This window comes from Orcinus orca, chromosome 11, assembly GCF_937001465.1.
Source record: "Orcinus orca chromosome 11, mOrcOrc1.1, whole genome shotgun sequence".
NCBI lineage: Eukaryota > Metazoa > Chordata > Mammalia > Artiodactyla > Delphinidae > Orcinus > Orcinus orca.
In genome coordinates, this window is record NC_064569.1 from 79660631 (window position 1) to 79681825 (window position 21195).

Sequence of the window (21195 nt, forward strand, 5' to 3'; positions counted from 1 at the left end):
GGCTCCGGACGTGCAGGCTCAGCAGCCATGGCTCATGGACCTAGCCGCTCCACGGCATGTGGGATCTTCCCAGACCGGGGCACGAACCCGTGTCTCTTGCATTGGCAGGCAGACTCTCAACCACTGCGCCACCAGGGAAGCCCTCCTCTGTTTTTATCTGACTGCACTTCCACTCCAGTGAACGACTTCAGTTTTCTATTGGGATAGCAGCTTAGTTGCTTAAGGACAAGTTCTCTTTGATCTTTTGGTCCTCCCCTGCTAAAGTTTGAAAACTTTGTTTTTGTTTTTTTGGTTTTTGTTTAGTTATCAGAAGTTTGGTCAACACCTAACCCTTTCAAAACTCCTTTATGAAACCTGGTTTCTTCAGACCCCAGGAATTACTGTCCATGTCTGCTTTTAGGTCCCCACTTTAACATTATTCAACTTATTTATTCTTCTCCCATGAACTTTTCAGGATGGTCTTTTGATCTATGGAAACTAGGATGGTGACTGACACGTAGTAGCTCCTTAGTATTTAATAAGTTATAAAGAAACTGATATAGTGCCCATCGCATCACAGTTTTCACTAAGTGGTGTCTCTCAGGTATATGAATAAATGCATGAACAAATGAATGAATAAACAAACATAGATGTTGGATGTTTTCATCACAGGATAAAATGCATAAACTGCTAGAATTTCCAAGGGAGACCTGGTGGGTGGTACATTTTAAAATCAGTAGTAGGAGCTACTTTTTTTTTTAATTTTATTTATTTATTCTTGGCTGTGTTGGGTCTTCACTGCTATGAGCGGGCTTTCTCTAGTTGTGGCAAGCAGGGGTTACTCTTTGTTGAGGTGCGCAGGCTTCTCATTGCGGTGGCTTCTCTTGTTGCAGAGCATGGGCTGTAGGTGCGTGGACTTCAGTAGTTGTGGCTCGCGAGTTCAGTAGTTGTGGCTCGCTAGCTCTAGAGCACAGACTCAGTAGTTGTGGCACAGAGGCTTAGTTGCTCTGTGGCATGTGAGATCTTCCCGGTCCAGGGATTGAACCCGTGTCCCCTGAATTGGCAGGTGGATTCTTAACCACTGTGCCACCAGGGAAGCAAGGAACTAGTTCTTTTTGATGTCTAAAGGAAAAGAGAAAATGATCAGTCGACTTGAAAAGCAAATACTTTGCATAATTATTTTATTAATATTATGAGTGATGCTGGGCCCATTTGTTGTAAAGTGACAACCATTTCACAGAAATTGCTTGGGACCAGTTTGGGGATGAAAAGTGCTTCTTTTCAATGTGTGCTTTCATGTGCCATCCACAGGGGCAAGGGAGAGACAAAGAGCTAACTTGGATCCTGTTTAGAAGAATCAGTCCGTTATTACATACTCCAGTCTCTTTCCCTGAAAGCCTTGAGGCACGGGACTGACTACACAAAGAGTACACGACCATAATGTATAATCAACAACTGGCCCAAAGTTAAAATGCTTCCAAAGGATGAATCTATGAAAGCCACAGGAAGATGCAGTCACAGTGCCCAGCTCATGAGGCCCCAAGAAATGGGGAAAAGGCAAACATTTCGGTGAAGGCAAAGACAACTGCAGCCCTAATGAACCTCAGAGAATCTTGCCTTTGCCTTTCTAGCACCTTCACTCTGACTCTCAGGGTCTTGCCTTGAGAATTCACTTTATGTTTTACTCTTTACTTAATTTGGCTACCTGACTCTCAATTTTGTAATTCCCATCATGACCTCTGACTCTAGCCCCCAGCCAATTCCTGTCTAACACCATGGTCTTTGCTCTTAGAACTCAGACACCGGGTTCAGCTCTCTAGCTTTTGCCCGTTTCAGGACAGCAGCTCTCCCACACTCCTCTTTCCCCCACTTAGACTTCATCTGAAACTTGACACCAAAGGCAAGTAATTTCAGCATTTTCTTCCTCTCAACTCCTGATGGTTTACTATCTGTCAAAAAATAATAATAATTCTTTAGATCTGAGAAAGCAGAATTCTACTGAGAAGAGGGAAATCACTAGAGCCCAGAATAGGTCAAAGAATGTGTGAAAGGAAGTAAGAGATAGAAAAATAATGTTTCCGTTAATTAATTTATACCCTACTTTTCTCTAAAATAAAGTTAAAGGCATTTTGAGATACAAAAATTTATAACAAGGTTAGAAAAACCGGCAAAGAAAGGACCAGTTAGAACTCTTGGATCAAGTTACCAATTTGAGTGATGTTCAAAATGTATTATCATAAAACCTGATACATTTGCCAGAGGTTAAGCACAAATCTGGCCTTCAGCTTATCCTTTACGATCTTTTATTCTACTTTTATGACTTTACTCTACATAATAAAAATTTGCTATTTTATTATATTGTCACCATAATAAAATTGTTGAAAGTCCCATCGTGTTCCATTTTATGGTATCACTGGCACGAATCTCACTTTTTCTTCCGTTTTTCATTTTCTTCATCATCCATGGGATAATACGAAAGAGACTGACTGGAATAATCTTGGGCTATTGGTAATAAGGCAAGGTCCAGTTGAAGTCTGACTCAGAGAAACTTTCACCAAGACTATGTGAATCCCAATACCAGAGTCTTCTACCATCTCTTTTCTGCTCCTTTTTTCCATTGCTATGGAAACCCACGTAATTAAGTGGAGGAAAGGTCCCAGAAACTATCTTGTTCTGGTACCTTAGATGGTTCTTTGTGATTCCAAGATTTACAGTGCCACCAATTATGTTCAGCTTTGTGTTTTGAACATCTCAAATTACATATAGTTCATATATATATATCTGCGGGAATGTTTATCTATGAGAAAAAAAATAAGAATGGAAAAATAGCTGAGACTGCAGAAAGCATGAAACCAGGAGCAGAAAAATATTATAAAAATCTAGGCATCTGACACTACTCTGCCTTGAGGAGATACTGCCAGGTTCCTACAGATGCTGGCACTGGGGAGAATGGTGTGGCTGTTACTGAGTTTCCGAATGATTACTGAAATTCCTCAGAATTTCAGTGTACTACCATTCCCTTAACATTCTTCTGTGGTTAGACATGCTGGTGATCCCCAAATTCCTGCCCTTATAAATACATCTATATACACATCTTTACTCATGAAAGGTTTTCCACATTAAGATATTTTCTTTGAGAGAGATTCTTAGTGGAATGAAGAGCTTCAGCTCCACATTCAGATTTCCTCTTCTTAATCTTATCTCCACCATTCATTAGCTGTGGGGCTGTAGACAAGTTACTTTACTTCTCTCTGTCACAAATTTACTCTTTTTCAAAATTAGGATAATGCTAGCAGCCAATGCTATGGGGTAAGTTATGAAATGTAGTCAATATAATATCTAGAAAGGGCCTAGAAATGTAACTGGTACATAATAAATGCTCAATAAACACTGTATATAATTTCCTCCGGTGGAAGTTAAACTATGTTTTTTCAGTTATCTGTGAACCCCCAAGCACACATGCTAAGGCTTCGTCTTATTTGTACCTTCAGATCACAGAACAGTGCTCGCTGTATAGCAGGTACTCATATAAGCTCCATGACGGCAGGGACCTTCTGTGCTGTTGACTGCTGAATATCCAGAGCCTGTAACAGTACCTGACACCCAATGGCACACAGTACACTTTTGCCGAATGTATAACTCTTTGCAGAACTAAATGTAAGTCATTTGAAACTCGTGAGGACCTGAGCAGGAAATAGTTCATCATTTTTGCCGTTGTGGCTTGGAATGCTTGGAGTATGAGACTGGAGACAAGTTAAGTGTTCAGCGTCTGTGTGTGTGGCAGGGGCAGGGAGGAAGGAAGGGAGTTTTGTATAAGCAGGGAGTGCAAGCTGGGGACTCAAGGAAGAGGCAGAACATGCCCAGAACAGAAGGCTGCAGGATTACATTGGGAAGTGAAGAGGGAGCCCAGGAGACCCCAAACTCCTGGGAATGGGGTGGGTGTGGAGAGAAGAGGGCAGGAGGAAAAAGGCAGGTAGAGTTGCCAGAAAAGCAGACTTTGCTTCTTTCCACTAAGACAGCCAAAAGAAAGGAATAAAGTTCTTCTCCAGAACAGTTGCTGACACGGTCAAGCTGTGAAAATGATTAATTAGGTAATTTTCATTAAATTGAGGGACCACGGCACAGTGGAAAGAATAAGATGCCAAGGTTGGTTAGAGCCAACAGACTTGATGTACAGTTCGGTCTGTGCCACTCACCAGTACGTGACTCAACACCGAACCTCAAGTTTCCTGATCCTCAGAAAAGGCCAATACAGCGTCACTCACGGGGTTGTGGTGAGGGTTAAAACTTCCCCGAGACAGGGCGCTTGAAGATTCTCTGTTTAGCGCCTGGCACCTAGTGGGTCCTTAATAAACAGTAACTAGTTGTGTTGAAATTAATCACAGTAATCAGGCCTCACAATAAAAACTGACATAGGGCTTATCAAACGAATTCTCTCCACCTCATGAAAGAAACATGAGAACAAGCCCAAATTAGCTTCCTATTTTCCAGCAGCAAGCAGAGGAGACTGCTGAAGGTCACAGCAGCCATCTCGTAGAGAAAGAAAATGACATGGAACACTGGGTCCCTGCTCATCGGCAATGAATGCCCACCCAATTAAGCAGATTAAACATTCACTCCGTGTGATGAGAAAGCCCCATGCAGCTGAGCTAGGCCGCCTTCTCTGCTTCCTAGTCCAGAGTCTCTGTTAAATCACCCTTCCTTTCCCTTCCACAGTCACGAAATAATTGGCACTTGTTTAATGCCAAATCTACATTTGTTTTGCATGGGAACAAAATTTGCTTGCAAACAGCTCTGTGTGTGAGCAAATGGGCGTTTGTGCTGGTAAATAAAATAGACATGCAGTTTTCTAGTTTGCAGATGTATTATTCAACAAAACAAGCAGAAATGGCCTTTAGTTTTCAGTTATTCCTAAGTACTTAGGAACAAATTGTAGCAGAAAAGCCCTTTTTATTTTTGTCATTTATGCCTGTTCCTGAGGTTTGCACATTTGTCCTAGATGCATATGTTATCAGAACTGACTAGAATTTCAAAACTTTTAGATTACATCTCTTTGATGAAGCAATTTAGAGATTTAACAAATATTTGCTGAGCACCTACTATGTGCTGGTTTGTAGGGATTCAGAGATGAAGTCACAGTGCCTGCCTTTGGGGGATCTTGCAAGTCACAGAGACTGATCTGTAAATGGAATAGGACAATAAAATAAAAGAATTACCCTGAGAGAGTGCTATGTGACAAGTTAGGGAGCAAAAAAACCAGAATCATTATTTCTGCCTGCACAGTTGGAAGAGATGGTATTTGATTTTAGCAGTGAAAGCAAAGAAAGAAATGGGTTTCCCAGGCTAAGGGAAAAGCATGGGGAGTTGTGAGAATCCAGGATTTTGGAGGGCGTTTAGTGAGGGGGATTTCATGTGTCTGGAAATGGGTAGTGGGAGGATATGAAGCTGCATTTTGAAGGGCCTTGAAAGCTGTGTCAAGAATTTGGACTTTATCAGTGCTTCTGTAACTTCAATATGCATGTGGATTACCTGGGGATTTTGTTAAAATGGTCATTTAATTTGGGATGGAGCTGGAGATGCTGCATTTTTTACAAGCCCCTAAGAAGTGGAATGCTGGTAAATATTTAACAGCTGGCTCTGGGGCCAGGGATCAGAAGGGCATTTTCCAATTCCCATGGTATAATTACTCCCACCATGGCCTATTTCAAGCTGTCAGCATCATGCCAGTGAAGGTGATGTTGGAAAGAGATGTGTACAATTGGCTTTTTGAAGCCTGTGCAAGCTGGCAATAGGACACCATGTCCCCAAGGTGTTGCCCAACCTTGCTGGCCCAAGGATCCCTCTTTGAATAGGAAGACTCTAGTACACTGGTTCTCAGCCTTGGCTGCCATGGGAATTACTGTGGGATTTTTTGAAGCTCAGGAAGGAGAAATACAGAAAACAAGCTCCTCCAAGCCCCAATTCACATATTCAGCAAGTATTTTAAGACACAGTGGCAAAATGGTCAGAGTAGCTTTATATTTTCCCCTGTTCCTTTTTGTTCCCTTTTGTGTTTCCACTTTCTCACTCCAAGTGCGTAGAGCCCTTATCCAGTGCTCATTTTGCTGACAAATATTGTTTTTTCTTCTTCTTCTAAGAGCCCATAAATTCTATTTTCCTTAAACTTTTTTTTCTGTTTCCAGTCCTCTTAAGGAAAAAGAAAACCTTTATTTCTCCACTTCAGACTCTGGCTGGATATTGGTCAGGTATGGAACAATCAACTCTGTCTCAGTAGGTATTATTATAATATAAGCATTATAAGGCCAACAGAGCAGGAGATGATTGTCATTGAAAAGATATTTTATTATACTCACAGATCCCAAAAGAGGGAGTACACACCACGCTATGGAAGGCCATATGAGAAAGGCCTGGTGTCGGTTATAAGGCAGAGAGGCGGGCATGATGAGCGTGAGCTTTTATTGTGGGAATGAAAAGACAAGGCAGAGTAAGCAGGTTTAGGATTGGCTAGTTTGAATATTTTCAGTGGGTTCTGGAGCATGGCGGCTGTTCCTGGTTATCTGGTACCTTCCTCTGGGGTGATTAGGGCCGGTAGATAGTGGCTCAGAGACTAAGAGCCCAAAAAGGAAGGCAGCTGGGGGCGTGGACTCTGGATTGTTTGGTTTATATTTGAAAAGCACGTCCCCAGGAGGAGAATTTCTCTGGAGGAGGAGGTGGGGGGTTGACCAGGAAGTCAGGAGGTCAAGGTAGACTGACACAGACTTATTATCAGGTTGTCCAGAATAAGGCATGTCCAACATATGCCTGCAGGACAGATGTTAAAGCATCAAGTTTACAGACACTAGAAACACAGTTACTACAAACTCAGAGTGAGATATACTTTACTTACAACCCCTTTACCTTGAATTTTAAGAGTAGATACATTTTAACACCAATGACTCTCTAGAGTCTTTAATATGGTATTATCAGCTTTTATCCTATTATTCAATTCAACAAAACTCTGAGTACCTGCTACTTGCCAGAGGGAGCCATGAGTGCTGAAGCTGGGGAAGGAGACGTGCCAGGAACAGGGAGTGATGGAGGAAGAATGAATATAACACAGTTTTGGCCACCCTACTCCTTGCTACCTAATGGGAGAGACCAACATGCAAACAGCTACCTGGAAAGCAAGGCAGAATAAATTGAGGCTTACAGAATCTAGAAGAAGAAGATATAACAGGTAATCCCTATGGGATGCTGACTGTCTCAGCTCATCTTTGACAAGAACTGTGTGGAAGACAATTAAAAGTGGAAATCACTCACACTCCCCAGAAATGCAAATTTTCTGTGGTGTTGATTGAAAGGAGGATAATTTTCTCAGTATATCAGCCCTCCAAGTAGTATGCAGGGTGTTTTTGTTCTGAAAATTAAAGAGTTTAACTTGTAATTTTGTCTAGAGTGAAGGCTACTTCTTCAGCTTAAGAGTCAGCTGCTGGAATGTTGGAGGACAGTTTGGATCCGTTAGAATATGTTGGCAGAAAATAACAGAAAAACTGCCTCGTGGTAGTTTAACCCATAAAGATATGCATTGGTCCAAAGGTGAGTGGTCCCAGCGTTGATTTGGTATTTGTGGCAGATGGAAAAATGGGTATAATTCTTTGTAGCTCCTTCCAAGAGACTGAGCCTTTACCACCTCTTGAGTCTGGATTGCCTTGTCGCCTTCTTGAACTAATAGAATGCAGCAGAAGAATTGTTGGACAAGTTTTGAGACTAGGCTTCAGGAGACTTTATGCACTTCCACTTTTACTCCTGTACTCCAACTAACCATAATATTCCTGGACTAACTTACAGGAGGTGAGAGACTATGTGAGTAGAAACCGGCCATTCTAGCTGTGTACTCTCCCCACTCCTGCCTACCAACCAACTCTCAACTGACCTGGCAGCTGACCATGGATGCACGAATCAGACCAGCTGAGTCCTAAAGACCCACTCAGCTCAGCCAGCCCAAACTGCCCCCTATAGAATCTTGAGCTAAATAAATGGTTATTGTTTTAAGCAATATTTTTGGAGTAACAAGAGCTAGCAGATACAGCACCTTCATGATGTCACCAGGAAGCAGGTTCTTTCTGCTTTTCTCTCCTGCCATCAACTGTGTATCATTAGCAGTAGCTCCATTATGGCTAAAGGATGGCCACTGAAACTTGAAGCGTCACATTCTTATACTATAGCACCACAAGATAAAGGAAGGAAAAGAGGAAAAAAAAAGCCTCTCTTACTGGTCCAGCATTTTACCAGCAGCATAAGCTCTCTCAGACAGCTCCTAGCTGATTTCACTCTGTGTCTCACTGGCTGTGACAGATTCACACAGCCTCCCTAGACAATCCCTGGCAAATGAGATAGTGTATATAAAGTCATTACATATTTATATGATGTTTGGATCAATTATGATTATTTTATTTTTTCTGTTTTTGCCTCTCCTCGCCTCTGGCAATAGAGGACAGGATCAAGTTTTCTGGACAGGGAGAAGGGTATTTTATGTGACAAGCAATCCAGCAGAGAACATCCAGCTCATAAGACCATTAATTTGTTTGGTACCTTTAAAGTTATCATTCTGGTAAAAGAAAATCTATACAATCACAACAAAGTTACTTATTTTCTTATAGTAATATCCCTGAGAAGCAGATAATCTGAAAAAGGCAAAAATGTCGTGTTATTAAAGGAACAACTTATAATTGGGATTCCAATAACTTGCAACTGAGGTGTAGTTATTTTCTGTAAGAAGCTATCGAAACAAGTTTTCTATCACCTGTGGAGCATAATCAAATACTTGGGAGGCAAAGGAAACTCGCAAGAGCATACACTTTATCTTGTTTGGGTTGAAATGAATATTCCCCTACTGAATGCTTTTAGACAATCTGCCACCCTACTGTGAAATATAGGCACAACCAGTAGATTGCATTTATAATACGAAATTTAAAGTAATTTGACTGTGATTGAAAAACAAATAAAACAAGGAGCTCAACTCTTGAGAGGACTTGAGAGGCTGTGATGATATGTCTTTAATACTTGGATTGCATGTAGGAAAAATTAAACTTGTTCTGTGCCCAATGCTTGGTGCTTTTTTTAAGGAAGGATGGAGAAAGGTAAAGAGGGAAAAAGGGAAGGAGGGAGAAAAAAAGAAAATACAAATATGAATAATTGAAGAAAGTGTGGGTCTGGAAGTCAAAACAAAGTTTCAAGAACACAAATCTGGGCTCCTCATAAGGAACAACTTATAATGAAATTCAAGTCTTGGCCTCAGTGGGAACAGGTTGCCTGGGGAAGTCAAGGGATGCATGCCACTTGAAGTGTTCAAGGAAAAGGTACATGGTCACTTGTTAGGAGTGTTGTAAGTAATTCTCATGTAATAGATGAGGTTTGGATAAAGTGATATTTAATATCCTTTCTAACTCTGAGATGATCTGAGTTACAACATATACAATATTGATTAACTTAGTTACCAGGGCCAGACCTAGTCAAAACTATGGATGAGCTGACAGCATTTCCCCCCCAAATTCCTACTTCTTCCTTTCTCTATATCAGTCACTTTATTTCAGTATCCCCTTTCTTCTCTGTACCAGTTCTCCCTGTCCCCTATCCCATAGCAATACAGTCACAATCACTGTCTGCAAAGCAAGCAAGAAGAGCAACCTAATTAACTCACTGTATTTTTGTGCTATAGACACAACCCAGTGATTTTCCCTACCAGATAAATTCCCATTCTCAAAGGACCATAGAGGAAATGCAATGCTTAGAGCAAAGGTATAAGAGAATCACTGAGGATGGTGTTCCAGACATCAACCTTCCAGACATATGGCTCTGCTTGCAGAAGATACCTCCTTTCTACCCCTCAAGGCGTGTGGTTGACTACCCACACTTGAAGTCTGCCCTGTCAAAAACTGAAGACTCTTTGGCAGTCATACAGAAGCTGCTGCTGCTGAGAACTTTGACTTTCGTGGTACAAATGGCATTAATAGCATAATTACCCCTACCTTGTTTCAGGTAGACAATTATGACTCCAGTATCTATTGGTATAGGTAATTGGGGCTTGATTTATACTTGCTGACACAATTAATAAAGTATAAAAATTCACAGACAAGAGTGATCCATATGCCACCCAGCTTCTTGGAAAAGGAGCGTTTATTCAGATTCTTTGTAGATCTGCCCTAACCATACCTAAATAGTAACATTTTCCCAGATACTTATGACCATGTGTGAGAAGAATACACATTCGCTCAGGAACATGTAAATGAAACCCACCCCAGTGTCTTAGCCAAATCTCATCATCTCTTGCCTGGATGCCTAAAGTAAACTCCTAACTGCTGTCTCATTCTTCTGCAATCCAGTCTCTCAGTGCCTCCACTCACCTCACTAGAACACATCGGATCACGTCACTTTCTGCCTACAAACCTCCAATGTCACCCTATGGCCATAAGAATCAAGTCCAGACCCCCTAGCCTGCTGCACATAAAGGTATCATAGAAATACTATTTTCCTGACAAGTCCCAATTGTAAAATATCCTCCCTATTGTTATTATAATTTCCCAGAAATGTCAACAACTACCAGTTGGACTCTTATTCCTGCAGCAGCACAGAAAAAAACTTTTGTTAAGCCGTGGGTCCCTATTATTTTTAGGAAGTTTGATCACAGTAATTAAACAGAATAAAAGCCCTTTCTCATTTCCTGCCAATACCACTTCTTTCACCTACATATATACCAAATAGTGGAGGCATTCTTCACTCCTCTGCTAAAAATAAATTAATTAATGATGATGATGATGATGATAATAATGAGAAATGTCTCTTTGCTTTTATCATTAGAGTAAAATCCAGAAATGCCAACATCCCACAGGGTCTTGCATGATCTACTTCCTTTTCATTCTCCGCCTAGCCTGAGTTCCAACCACACTCATCTTTCAGTTCCTCAAACCCTCCACATTTTTCTCTGCTCCCGACCTCTCCCCAAACACCTTCTCCCTAATATAGGTCAGTCTATTTCTAACTCATCCTTTGGAACTCAGGCTAAATACCGCTTCCTCAGAGCTGTCTTCTCTACAGCTCATTTAGATGTCCTGCAGGTTTCCTTGAAAGCACTTATTACCATTTAAAATTCTAATGGAATTTGTCAGATCATTTGTGCTTACCTCCTTCTGTATGAGGACAAGTTTCAAGTCTATACCCAATTCATAATCACTAAGAGGAACCTATATATATATATATATATATATATATGTATATATATATATATATATATATTTTAACATCTTTATTGGAGTATAATTGCTTTACAATGGTGTGTTTCTGCTTTATAACAAAGTGAATGAGCTATACATATATCCCCATATCTCCTCCCTCTATATTTTTGAATGAAGAATGATTAGATGCTGAAGAATGAACTGTAACTCAAAGCCAGAACTGTGAACACCCCACCTTTTTTTTTTTCATTGCTTGATTTAGATATGCTTCAGTCTTTTTTAAAATTGGATATATACCACAAAATCTCTCTTAAAACTGAGGAGTTTTAAGAAATTTCCTGGGGAAATCATTGAGGCTTCCATGCCTAAACAAGCCTAATTACTTAATATAACTTAACTAAGATTTCCATAAAATGTCATCCATTAAATCACTCTATAAATAGGTTCAATGATAATGATATTTTTGAAATCAATTTGTGTAGGTATGTATAAACAGAGTACAAATAGTTTATATTTTAGATATGTTAGGGTTGAGCATTTAAATATATCATATGGCAAACCCCAGATATATCCTTAGAGTTGTACAGAAATTTTATTACAATATAGCTGTATTCCTTGTTTTAGTTCTCTAATGAATAGAATTGGGATGGAGGAAAGATGAATAACTGGCACTCAAACTTCAAGCTATGGTGCTGAGATTATAATACCTACCTTACAGTGTTATGGGAATTAATTAAAATAATATTGGAAATGCCTACAAAATGCTGTTGCTTAGCAGGCATGGACTAAATAGCAGCTACTATTATTATTTATCATGTTGTTATTATCACCATGCCTCTTAAAACCATATGTGAACAGTGTTATTATGGAGCTAATAATCGAAGAGCAATGAATTATTTTCTGCGATGGTCATTTTTGTGCAACTGCAAAAACTTGAAAAGCTCCCCATTGCCAGTGACTCCCCATTGCCAATTGGATAAACTCCCAGTTTTCTAGCAGGACTTTCCAAGTCCTTTACAAACAATGGTCAAAGAACATGAAAACAGAAGAGAAAACACAAAAGGTCAATAAACATTGAATTTATATTTGGCATCACTGGTATCCAAAGAAATATAAATTAAAACAATGGTATGCTATGTTTCACTATCAAATTAACAAAGCTAATTTTTGATAATTTTGTGATAACATTTACAGTGGGTAAAGATACAATAAAAGAGGGACATTTACATTATCTCTTGCAGAAGAATAATTCATTAAAATAATTTTGAAAAAATTAATAATGTGTATCAGGACCCTTAAAACTATTCTTATTTTTTACCCAATGGTTCCACTTCTGACAATAGTATTTGTTAATATTTGAGCCAACTACTGTGCTAAGTACCTCATTTACATTTTCTGATGAATAAAGCCTAGGAAAATAATCCAAAAGTTAGAAAAAATATTTATGCAAAAAATGGTCTTTACAGAACTGTTTATAATGTCAAAAACTTTTTTAAAAAATCCATCAGCCAAGGAACAGTTTCATTCATTGTAGTAGATTACAATGCAACTATTGAAACTACGATTATGAAGAAGGGGTAATATAGAATTATGTATTAGTTGTAATGTTATTTGGAAAAAAAACAATATATAGAATTGTGTGCAAGATTCGATTTCAACAAAAAAAAATTCTTTAAAGCATGGGAGAAAGCCTGGAAATAAACACAACACACCAAAATATTAGCAATGATTTCTACCACATGATGAGATTATGAATGATTTAAAATTTTTTTCCCTTTATACTTTTCTAAATTTTCAATTTTTACAGTAAGTTTGTATCAATATTTTTGCGATTAGAAAAAAAAACCCATAAAATTCCCTAACCAAATCCAATACACCTTTCAACAATAGCTTTCACCATTCATTCCAGACCACTGTTTTAGATTCATCTTATGCCAAGCCTCCACACTCACCCATTCTGAACCCGATATAGATGCTCTGCTTTTATATCCCACCGTGCCTTTCCAAGTATAAAATTGCCTTTATGGTGTTCCCTTTTTCCCATTTCCTCCATGACTCATCCTTTGAACCCCTACCCCCAAATGTCTTCTTCTCAAATAAATCTTCCTCTCAGGTAGTAAAGCTAGGCTCTTCCTGTGAGAGCTTAGTGCTCCTTAAACACACCTCCAGCATAGCACCTGTCGCTCCATTTTATGCTACAATTTGTTAACTTGTCCACCTCAAAACAGTCAGCAATCTTTTCCTGGTTCCCTAGCACCCAGCACAGTGCCAGGCATGTTTGCTGGACAGATAGATAGATGGGCAGGTGGATGAATGGTTAGAAGGACATATGGAGAATAATGTTATATTAAGTTCAAAGCCACTCCGCAGCACAGACACTGACTGGAGAGAGTCACAAAGGTCTTTGAAAGAAGAATAAGGGAGGTACAAAGCATCTAATACTACTTGGTTAAATATATCAGTACCAATTTTGGCAAAGTAAAAGGAAATTAAGACAAATTCCTTCCATTAAAAAAATAGGATAATTTTTTAAAAAGTCATGGAAAAAGAACATAACCCCCAAGTTTTTGTATTTATGAGTTTGAGTTGCAGGTTTCATTTCATACGTTTGGCTTTGGGGATTGGATTCACAGCTTTGCTCTAAGTTTTTAATGTGAGTTTTGAAGCTGTTTAAGGGGCTTCAAGCAGAGGCCGGTCTTGAAATAACTTCGGACCAGAAGACTGGGAGATAAAGCATTTCTTTGAGTGTGATGCAGACAGCGATACTTTTCATAATGTCCAAATATTATTTTTCATCAAACCTGTAGAAAATTTTCAACCTGCCGTAATTTTTACCAATGAATCTAATAGACCTGGATTAAACTGCAGGGAAGATAAGAACATAAATTTCATTCCTTTCATTTCTTGTAATATTAGGGTTTGTATTCTTTCCAGCTGTTATAACCTCTAGACTTCAACAAAACTGAAAAACTTTGAATAGCCTTTCACAACCTTTCAGTGGAGTAATGAAGTTTTAAGTGCTCACCGGGGATTTTTCAGTTCAGAAAAATCTAAGCAGCAGTAGATATTAAAATCTAACGTTTACTTCAACCCTTTTACAGCCTAATGGGTTTTTCTGACCATGTAATTTTTAAAAGGTTGGGTTTCATTTATTAATATAGTATACCCATGCTGGAAACCTTTATTCTTTAAGGTCTCTGATGAGAGTCTTACGGTTAAACCTTGGTTGAAAGCCAGAGGGATCAGCGGGGACAAGGAAAACAGAAACCTACAAGAGGACTTGCGAGGGCTGCCCCAAGCAGGTTGTTTTGGGTTTAGAAAATGGGGAAAAGTCTTCTCTTTATGACTTAAACACCACAGGAAGTGAAAAACAAATGCAGGATGGAGAGCCCCTGTGTTCACATAATTATGAGTGTGTGAGTCACTGGAGTTCACACAGTTACTCACAACCAAAAGGTCTGCCTAGGAAATCCAGCTATTCGCTAAGCTGATGGGAGGGTACTGTTCTCTGGAGCTGCTCTACCAGGGACCAGTGGGAGGATGTTTGGAAACCAAGGAGAAACTGCAGGGTGAGCAACAGGCAGGCCCACACTTAAGCAGAGAGGATGGGATTTGGAAAGATTCCATTTTACACACTGTATGCTGAAACCAGTATGCAGAGAAAGCCTGCATGAGCTCCAACCAAGTGGTAATAAAAAAACAAATGCCACTTCTCATATGCATAATGCCTCCATGCAGTTGACGGAGATTTGCAAGATATGTACACTAGAGCGGAAAGGGGCAGGATTTATTTCCATTGACTAGGATGTAGTAAAGCTACTCTCAGGTTTATATATTATCCAGTGTGCTCTTTTAAATTATAAAATAAAAGTGCCACTTGAGGATGTAATTGAAAATAATATTGTAAAGTAAAGGAGCTTGGGGGTCATAAGAATAGATAGTTTGGCGTGTTTTTCATCTTCACATTTCACAAATAGATGGTTTTGTTCTCGTATGTATATGTGGCTCCCAAATTGGAATCTTGCCTTAATAGATAAGGCAATTTCAGAAAACATAGAGAGTGTACTGAATTATCCCTGTAACAGTTTTATAATGGTATCAGCATTCATCATAACTACCACATGAGAGGTATTTATGGTTTTTCAGAGACATGAAAAAATTCAGATAGGCAAAAGCAAAGCCAAAATCTCTTATAATTGCAATGGCCATAGGCAAAAAATCAGTATTTGGGATATAACTTTTCAGTAGATTCTATTTAACATTATGTCCTGAAGATTTTTTTTTATATATCCCCTTCTATATTAATTACATAACACTGCTTTGATTGTTCTGCTGTAAAATTTTGATAAGGGCCCAAATAAGAATCATTAGAAACCGTGCCTCATTCTTGCAAAAGCTTTCATTTGAATGATTAACCCTGACATCTCAATCAAGATCTTGTCCTGTTTCTCTAGCTGCCTTGGTGGACCTCCATTTTGGGCTACCATAAACCATACGGTATAATCAGTTCTTCCAAACATCTGTCACATAGGTGCCTGTGGAGCCACTCCAATCATTTACGCTATCATGCCCAGTTTGTCATTAACCTACTAATCTCCTGTATCTTTTCTCTCCTACTTTCAAATATTACCCCTTGATGCCTGATTGATAACTAATTCATTTCATCATTGAGTCACTCAGTAAGTATGTATTGTATGCTGACTACATACCAGGCAATGTGCTTGACACTGGGGATGTGAAACAAAATTGCATCCTTCTTTACTCAATGAAGTTACCAGTCTACTGGGAAATAAGAATACTAACCCAACAATTACAAAATGATCATCAGAATCAGTAGGAACTTAGAACAAGAAACACCTTGGCCTTTCTGAAAGACTCAGGAAAGATTTCATCTTTCAAAAATATTAATATTTTTATGTCACATCCACATGAAGAGAATTCTTAACTGCCTTCTACAGCGTAAAGTGCAAAGCCCTCAGTTTGGCTTCATGACTCTATAAAATCAAACCCCCTCCAATCTGTCTAATCCTGCCTCTCATTTCTCTGTACACACTCTTCACTCCAGCTAACTCACTTCCCATCTATAACTGTTGTTGATCATGCTCTTTCCTCACCCAGAATACCTTCCCCAATCCCTTCTGATTCTCCAATCCTAACTACTTATCCAGGCCCATTTCTTTCATTCAGACTCCCTGACATGCCAACTAATATTGATCTTCCTCTGCTTTGGCCTTCCAAAGCAATTATTATAATGTTTCCCGTTTTAGTAAATATTGTGTGTGTGTGTCCTACATCCCTAAATAATAGATTGTTGGATCCTGGAGAAATGATTTCTTTATATCCTCAGTACATGGCACAGCATTATGTATGTCATATAATCTAAAAAAATGCTGTGTTACCAGAAGAGTGAATAAGTAATTGCACAAACTGTTTAACTATATACCATATAACTATGGTATATAGCTCTTCATTATTCATTTAGTTCATTTAGTATTATATCAAATGATATGATACTTCCCAACTACTTAGAGAGACTCAGGGAGACTCACAGTCAAGGAGCATAACTTGAATTCACTGAGCATTTGAAAAATATAAAATGAGTGCCTACTGTGAAGTGTCAGTCACCACACTAAGTATTAGGTAGTCACTGGTAGGCAAGACTGCCATGATGCCTGCCCTCCCTGGGCATACAACAGTCTTTGATGTGATAAATGCTCCATCCAGAGAGACATGCGATGTGAAGGGAATGCATGGTGCTGAGCAGAATCTAACATAATCTAGGAGGTCAGCAAAAGCTTCCCAGAGGCAATGAAAAAAATAATAAATTAAATATGTCCTGAAGGATAATAAGAATCAACAAAGTAAAGAGACAGTGGTAGAGGAAACAGCAAGCACAAAGGCTGGTGGGCAAAATGAGTGTGTCATATCTGAGGACCTAGAAAATATCCAATACAGCTAGAACACAAAATGAGAGGAACGAAAGATGGAGCTAAGGAGGTAGGTGAAGATGAGATCATGCTAAAAACCTTGGAATTGACCCTAAGGGTGTTGGGAGCCTTTTAAGGATTTTAACGAAAGCGGATCGTATGAGATCTGTCTCTAGAATGTTCATTAGGCAAGGTGGAGGATGGAATGGAGGAGACCAAGGAAGGAGTCAAGGAGATTAGTTGAGAGGCTGTTGCTTTAGTCCAGGAGGAAGCTGATGATAGGCTAAAGTTGACTACTGTAGATGACATTGAATTGGAAGTTAAAGAACTATGTAGGAGAAAGAATGGAGAGGATGCGGTATCAGGACCTAAAAATCACATAGTTATTGGACTTGGAAAACACAGTGGTTCTGGAATCAGGTAGACATCGTTCAAGTTTTGGTTTTTGTTCTCCGGGTGACTTGGGCTGAGTTATTTTGCCCTTTCTAGACCAGTTTCCTTGTTTATAAGATGGTGATTATAGCTGGCTCATGGAAGCTGAAACAAGGGTGACTTCAGTAAGAGAATATAGACAAACCTACTTCACACAGGGTTTAGTGCATAGGAAATGCTCAGAATTGTTAGTCCTTTTTCTTTCTTTTCTCCTCCACATGTGAGAAAACTATGTCATCAGGAAAGGTACCCGTTCTCTAGCAAAATCTTACCTTGATACAGCCTTTTATTGGAAATCTTTCTAGGGCAACTATTTTGCTCTGTTCTATGTTGCATGATGGCAGGGGCTTACGAACAATTAAACAGGTCAAGTGTTATTGACAAATACATTGGTATATGGCAGGAGAGAAGAATGGAAGAGATGGAGGAAAGCTCAGAGAGAGGGAAATGGAAAAATAGGGAAATTAAAAGAAAAAGCATGAGTTTAGAGGGTGCATAGAATTTATCACCTGGATGCTTTCTTCACTTCTATCATAAATTTACACAAGAAGAGGATTTGCTTTGGGGAAGATTGAAAATTTGCAAGGGTGCAAGCTTCTAGCAGCATGCAAAGAAAAATATTCTTTTAGTGCAACTGTTTTATGGCCTAACCCAGATGGAGCATATGTTTACATTTGAAGGATTATTTCCAGCATTTATTTATCACTCTAGTAAAAATGTTAATTCCACATACATTTTCCAGTTTTACGTTTCAGATCAGTAATTTAAACCTTGTGGCAAAATGGCGAAATTACCAGAGTGACTTCATTAATCTTTTATTCCAGTGATTAACTGTAGCTTTCTTTTGGTGATTTTCACTGGACTCTTTGTCACTCTCTTCTTACTCTCTGTCCTGTGTAGCTTTGAACTTTCCTGACTATATTGGTTGTTCCAGTGTCCCTTTCTTTGGGGAATGTTTAGATCTCTAGCTTTCCATAAAAAGCCACTTCAGCCCATAAAGTTCAAGCATGCCCATGATTTAGAATCAGAGTGTTCCTCTCCCCTATACCTGGTGGACACATGACCCAAGCTGGTTCAAATAGAGTCTTCCTCAGGAGCTTGACCAGAGCCATAAGGAAAGAGGTGCTCATTTCTATGGGATTGGAAGTTGAAAGGACAAGTCAACCACAGGAAGAGTTTCCTGCCTGAAACTGAAGCCAATAGGGGAGAAAGGAAAGCTTACAACTAGAGAGAACAAGACAAGCCTTGCTGATATTCTCTGAGTACCTGGATCCAGACACACCTGAATCCATCGATCTCTCCTATGGTTGAGTTATATGAACCATAAGGTCCCTTGCTTTTCGCTGAGGCTTCTTTGTGTTGGCTTTCCATCACAACTAAAACAACCTGACCCCACTTTCATATTCAGTAATACCTAAATGCTTATATATTGATAAAAATACTTGCTAAGAGACATCTAGAACTGTTTTACTAGAATTCTATCTAGATCAACCCTTTAGCCCAGTTTTATATTAAATCTTTCTCAGAAATGTCAATTTGACAGAACTTCTAATAAAGATGCTTTCACTCAACATAAGCAATTACAAAATAATATTTGTTACTTTATAGATTCAGGATGTTTAAGAAGCTGTGAAGCTTATTGGAAAGAAAACACACTTTGAAGACAGACCTGGAGTAATATCCTACATCGGCCACCTAATAGTTGTATGATTTTTCACATGTATTAATAGCTATGCTGAGCCTCAAACTTCTCATAAATAAAGGGGGAGTGATAACGTATCAACACTTTGGGGAAGATTAAATGAAATTACATTTATAAAGTACTAACTTCACAACAGGGATATACTTAGAGTGTATTATGCTAAGTGAAAGAAGTCAGACAGAGAAAGACAAATACAGGATGATGTCACTTACGTGTGGACTCTAAAAACACAACAAACCAGTGAGTATAACAAAAAAGAAGCAGACTCCCAGATACAGAGGACAAACTAGTGGTTACCAGTGGGGAGAGGGAGAGGAGGAGGGGCAAGATAAGGGTAGGCGGTTAAGAGGTACAAACTACTATGTATAAAATAAATAAGCTACAAGGATATATTGAATAACACAGGGAATATAGCCAACATTTTATAAGTATAAATGGAATATAACCTTTAAAATTTTTGAATCTCTATGCTGAAACCGACAAAATATTGTACATCAGCTATGCCTCAATTAAAAAAAAAAAAAAGTACTGACTCCTAGAGGGAAAAGAAAAGGGTTTTGTTCACTGTTACATTCCTAGGCCCTAGAACAGTGTCTGGCACACATTACTATTTGCATCAAACAGAAATATCTGGTACCTCGCGAGTGTTCATTATATGATAACTAGGATGATGGTGTAATAATGATGATGATGTACCCGTGGGCTAGCAAACTGAGTCACTCATGGGAAAGAAAGTGAGCTGGTAACCTCATAGGAAAGCTGTTGAAGCTATTCCCCTATCCAAAGCGGACTCCTGACATTATGGAAGCTGACAAATAAGTGGCTTACTAGAATACTTCTTTATAACCCAGAACGTAAATGAAGGCCATACTTTTTTTCATTAATATTAATGAGTAATAGTGAGCATGCACTGAGTACTATGCTAGGTGCTAGCAATGTGATGAAGAGTAGCAACAGTAGCATTAAGAGTAACGACTAAGTTTTCTGAGTATTCTCTTTGTGCCAGGTACTCCTCTGAGCACTTTACATGTTTTAGCTCACTCATTCTCACAAAAGCTCTATGTCATTGGTGCTACTAATATCATCACAAGTCTACAAATAAGGAAACTGGGGCATAGAGCATTTAGATAACTTGTCCAAGGGTAGACAACTGAATCTGAACCCTGTTGCTCTGGTTCTAGGACCCACAGTCTGCTACATTTTCAGATCTTCTTTTTTAAAAAATTTTTAATTGAAGTATAGTGGATTTACAATATTATATTAGTTTCAGGTATATAACAGTGATTCAAAAGTTTTATAGATTGTATTCCATTTAAAGTTATTACAAAATATTGGCTATATTCCCTGTGCTATACAATACAGCCTTGTAGCTTATGTATTTTATGCATAGTAATTTTCACCTCTTAATCCCCTACCCATATCTTGCCCCTCTCCCCTCACTCTCCCCACTGGTAACCCCTAGTTTGTTCTCTATAATATTCAGATCTTCTTAAAGAGCAACCAGAATGTGAGGACCAGAGTGTGTGGTCTAATAGTAGACATGAGGTGGCTAGTGTGCAACGGAACGGCGTTCTCTTTGTCCTAAAGAATGAATAAAACATGGAAAAGTATATCCGAACTCAAATTGAGTTTTCTCAGCTCAAAGACAAGGCCAGATCTAGAAACAATGTGAAGGTGTTTTCAAGATCGTCTTCTCCTCCCTGCAAGGCCTTTCCAACCAGCTCTGGCTTCCTTGGACATAAAGGTCTAGGAATTATTCTTCCTTCCTCCCTTTTTCCTTATCCCTATCACATGTCTTTCTGTTACTGAATACTTATTCCTTGAATAGTTTTTACTTAATTCTTGTGAGAGAGATTGGAGACACAAATTCACACAGGTGTTGAGGATTAATCATCATTCCATGGTCTTTCCCTAAAGTAATGAATCTTATTTCTTCCCACTTAAA

General features: G+C 39.0%; 1 long non-coding RNA gene across 1 annotated transcript in view; it reads right to left on the reverse strand.

Annotated features, from left to right (window-relative positions):
- Nucleotides 1-705: 705 nt before the first annotated feature.
- Nucleotides 706-21195, reverse strand: part of LOC117201153 (uncharacterized) — a 546510-nt gene continuing 526020 nt past the window's right edge. Inside the window, exons 9-10 of the long non-coding RNA XR_004483120.2 lie at nucleotides 5080-5158; nucleotides 706-1101 (exon numbers count right to left, since the gene is read on the reverse strand). This is a non-coding gene — a long non-coding RNA (uncharacterized LOC117201153). The remainder of the gene's footprint in view (nucleotides 1102-5079; nucleotides 5159-21195) is intronic.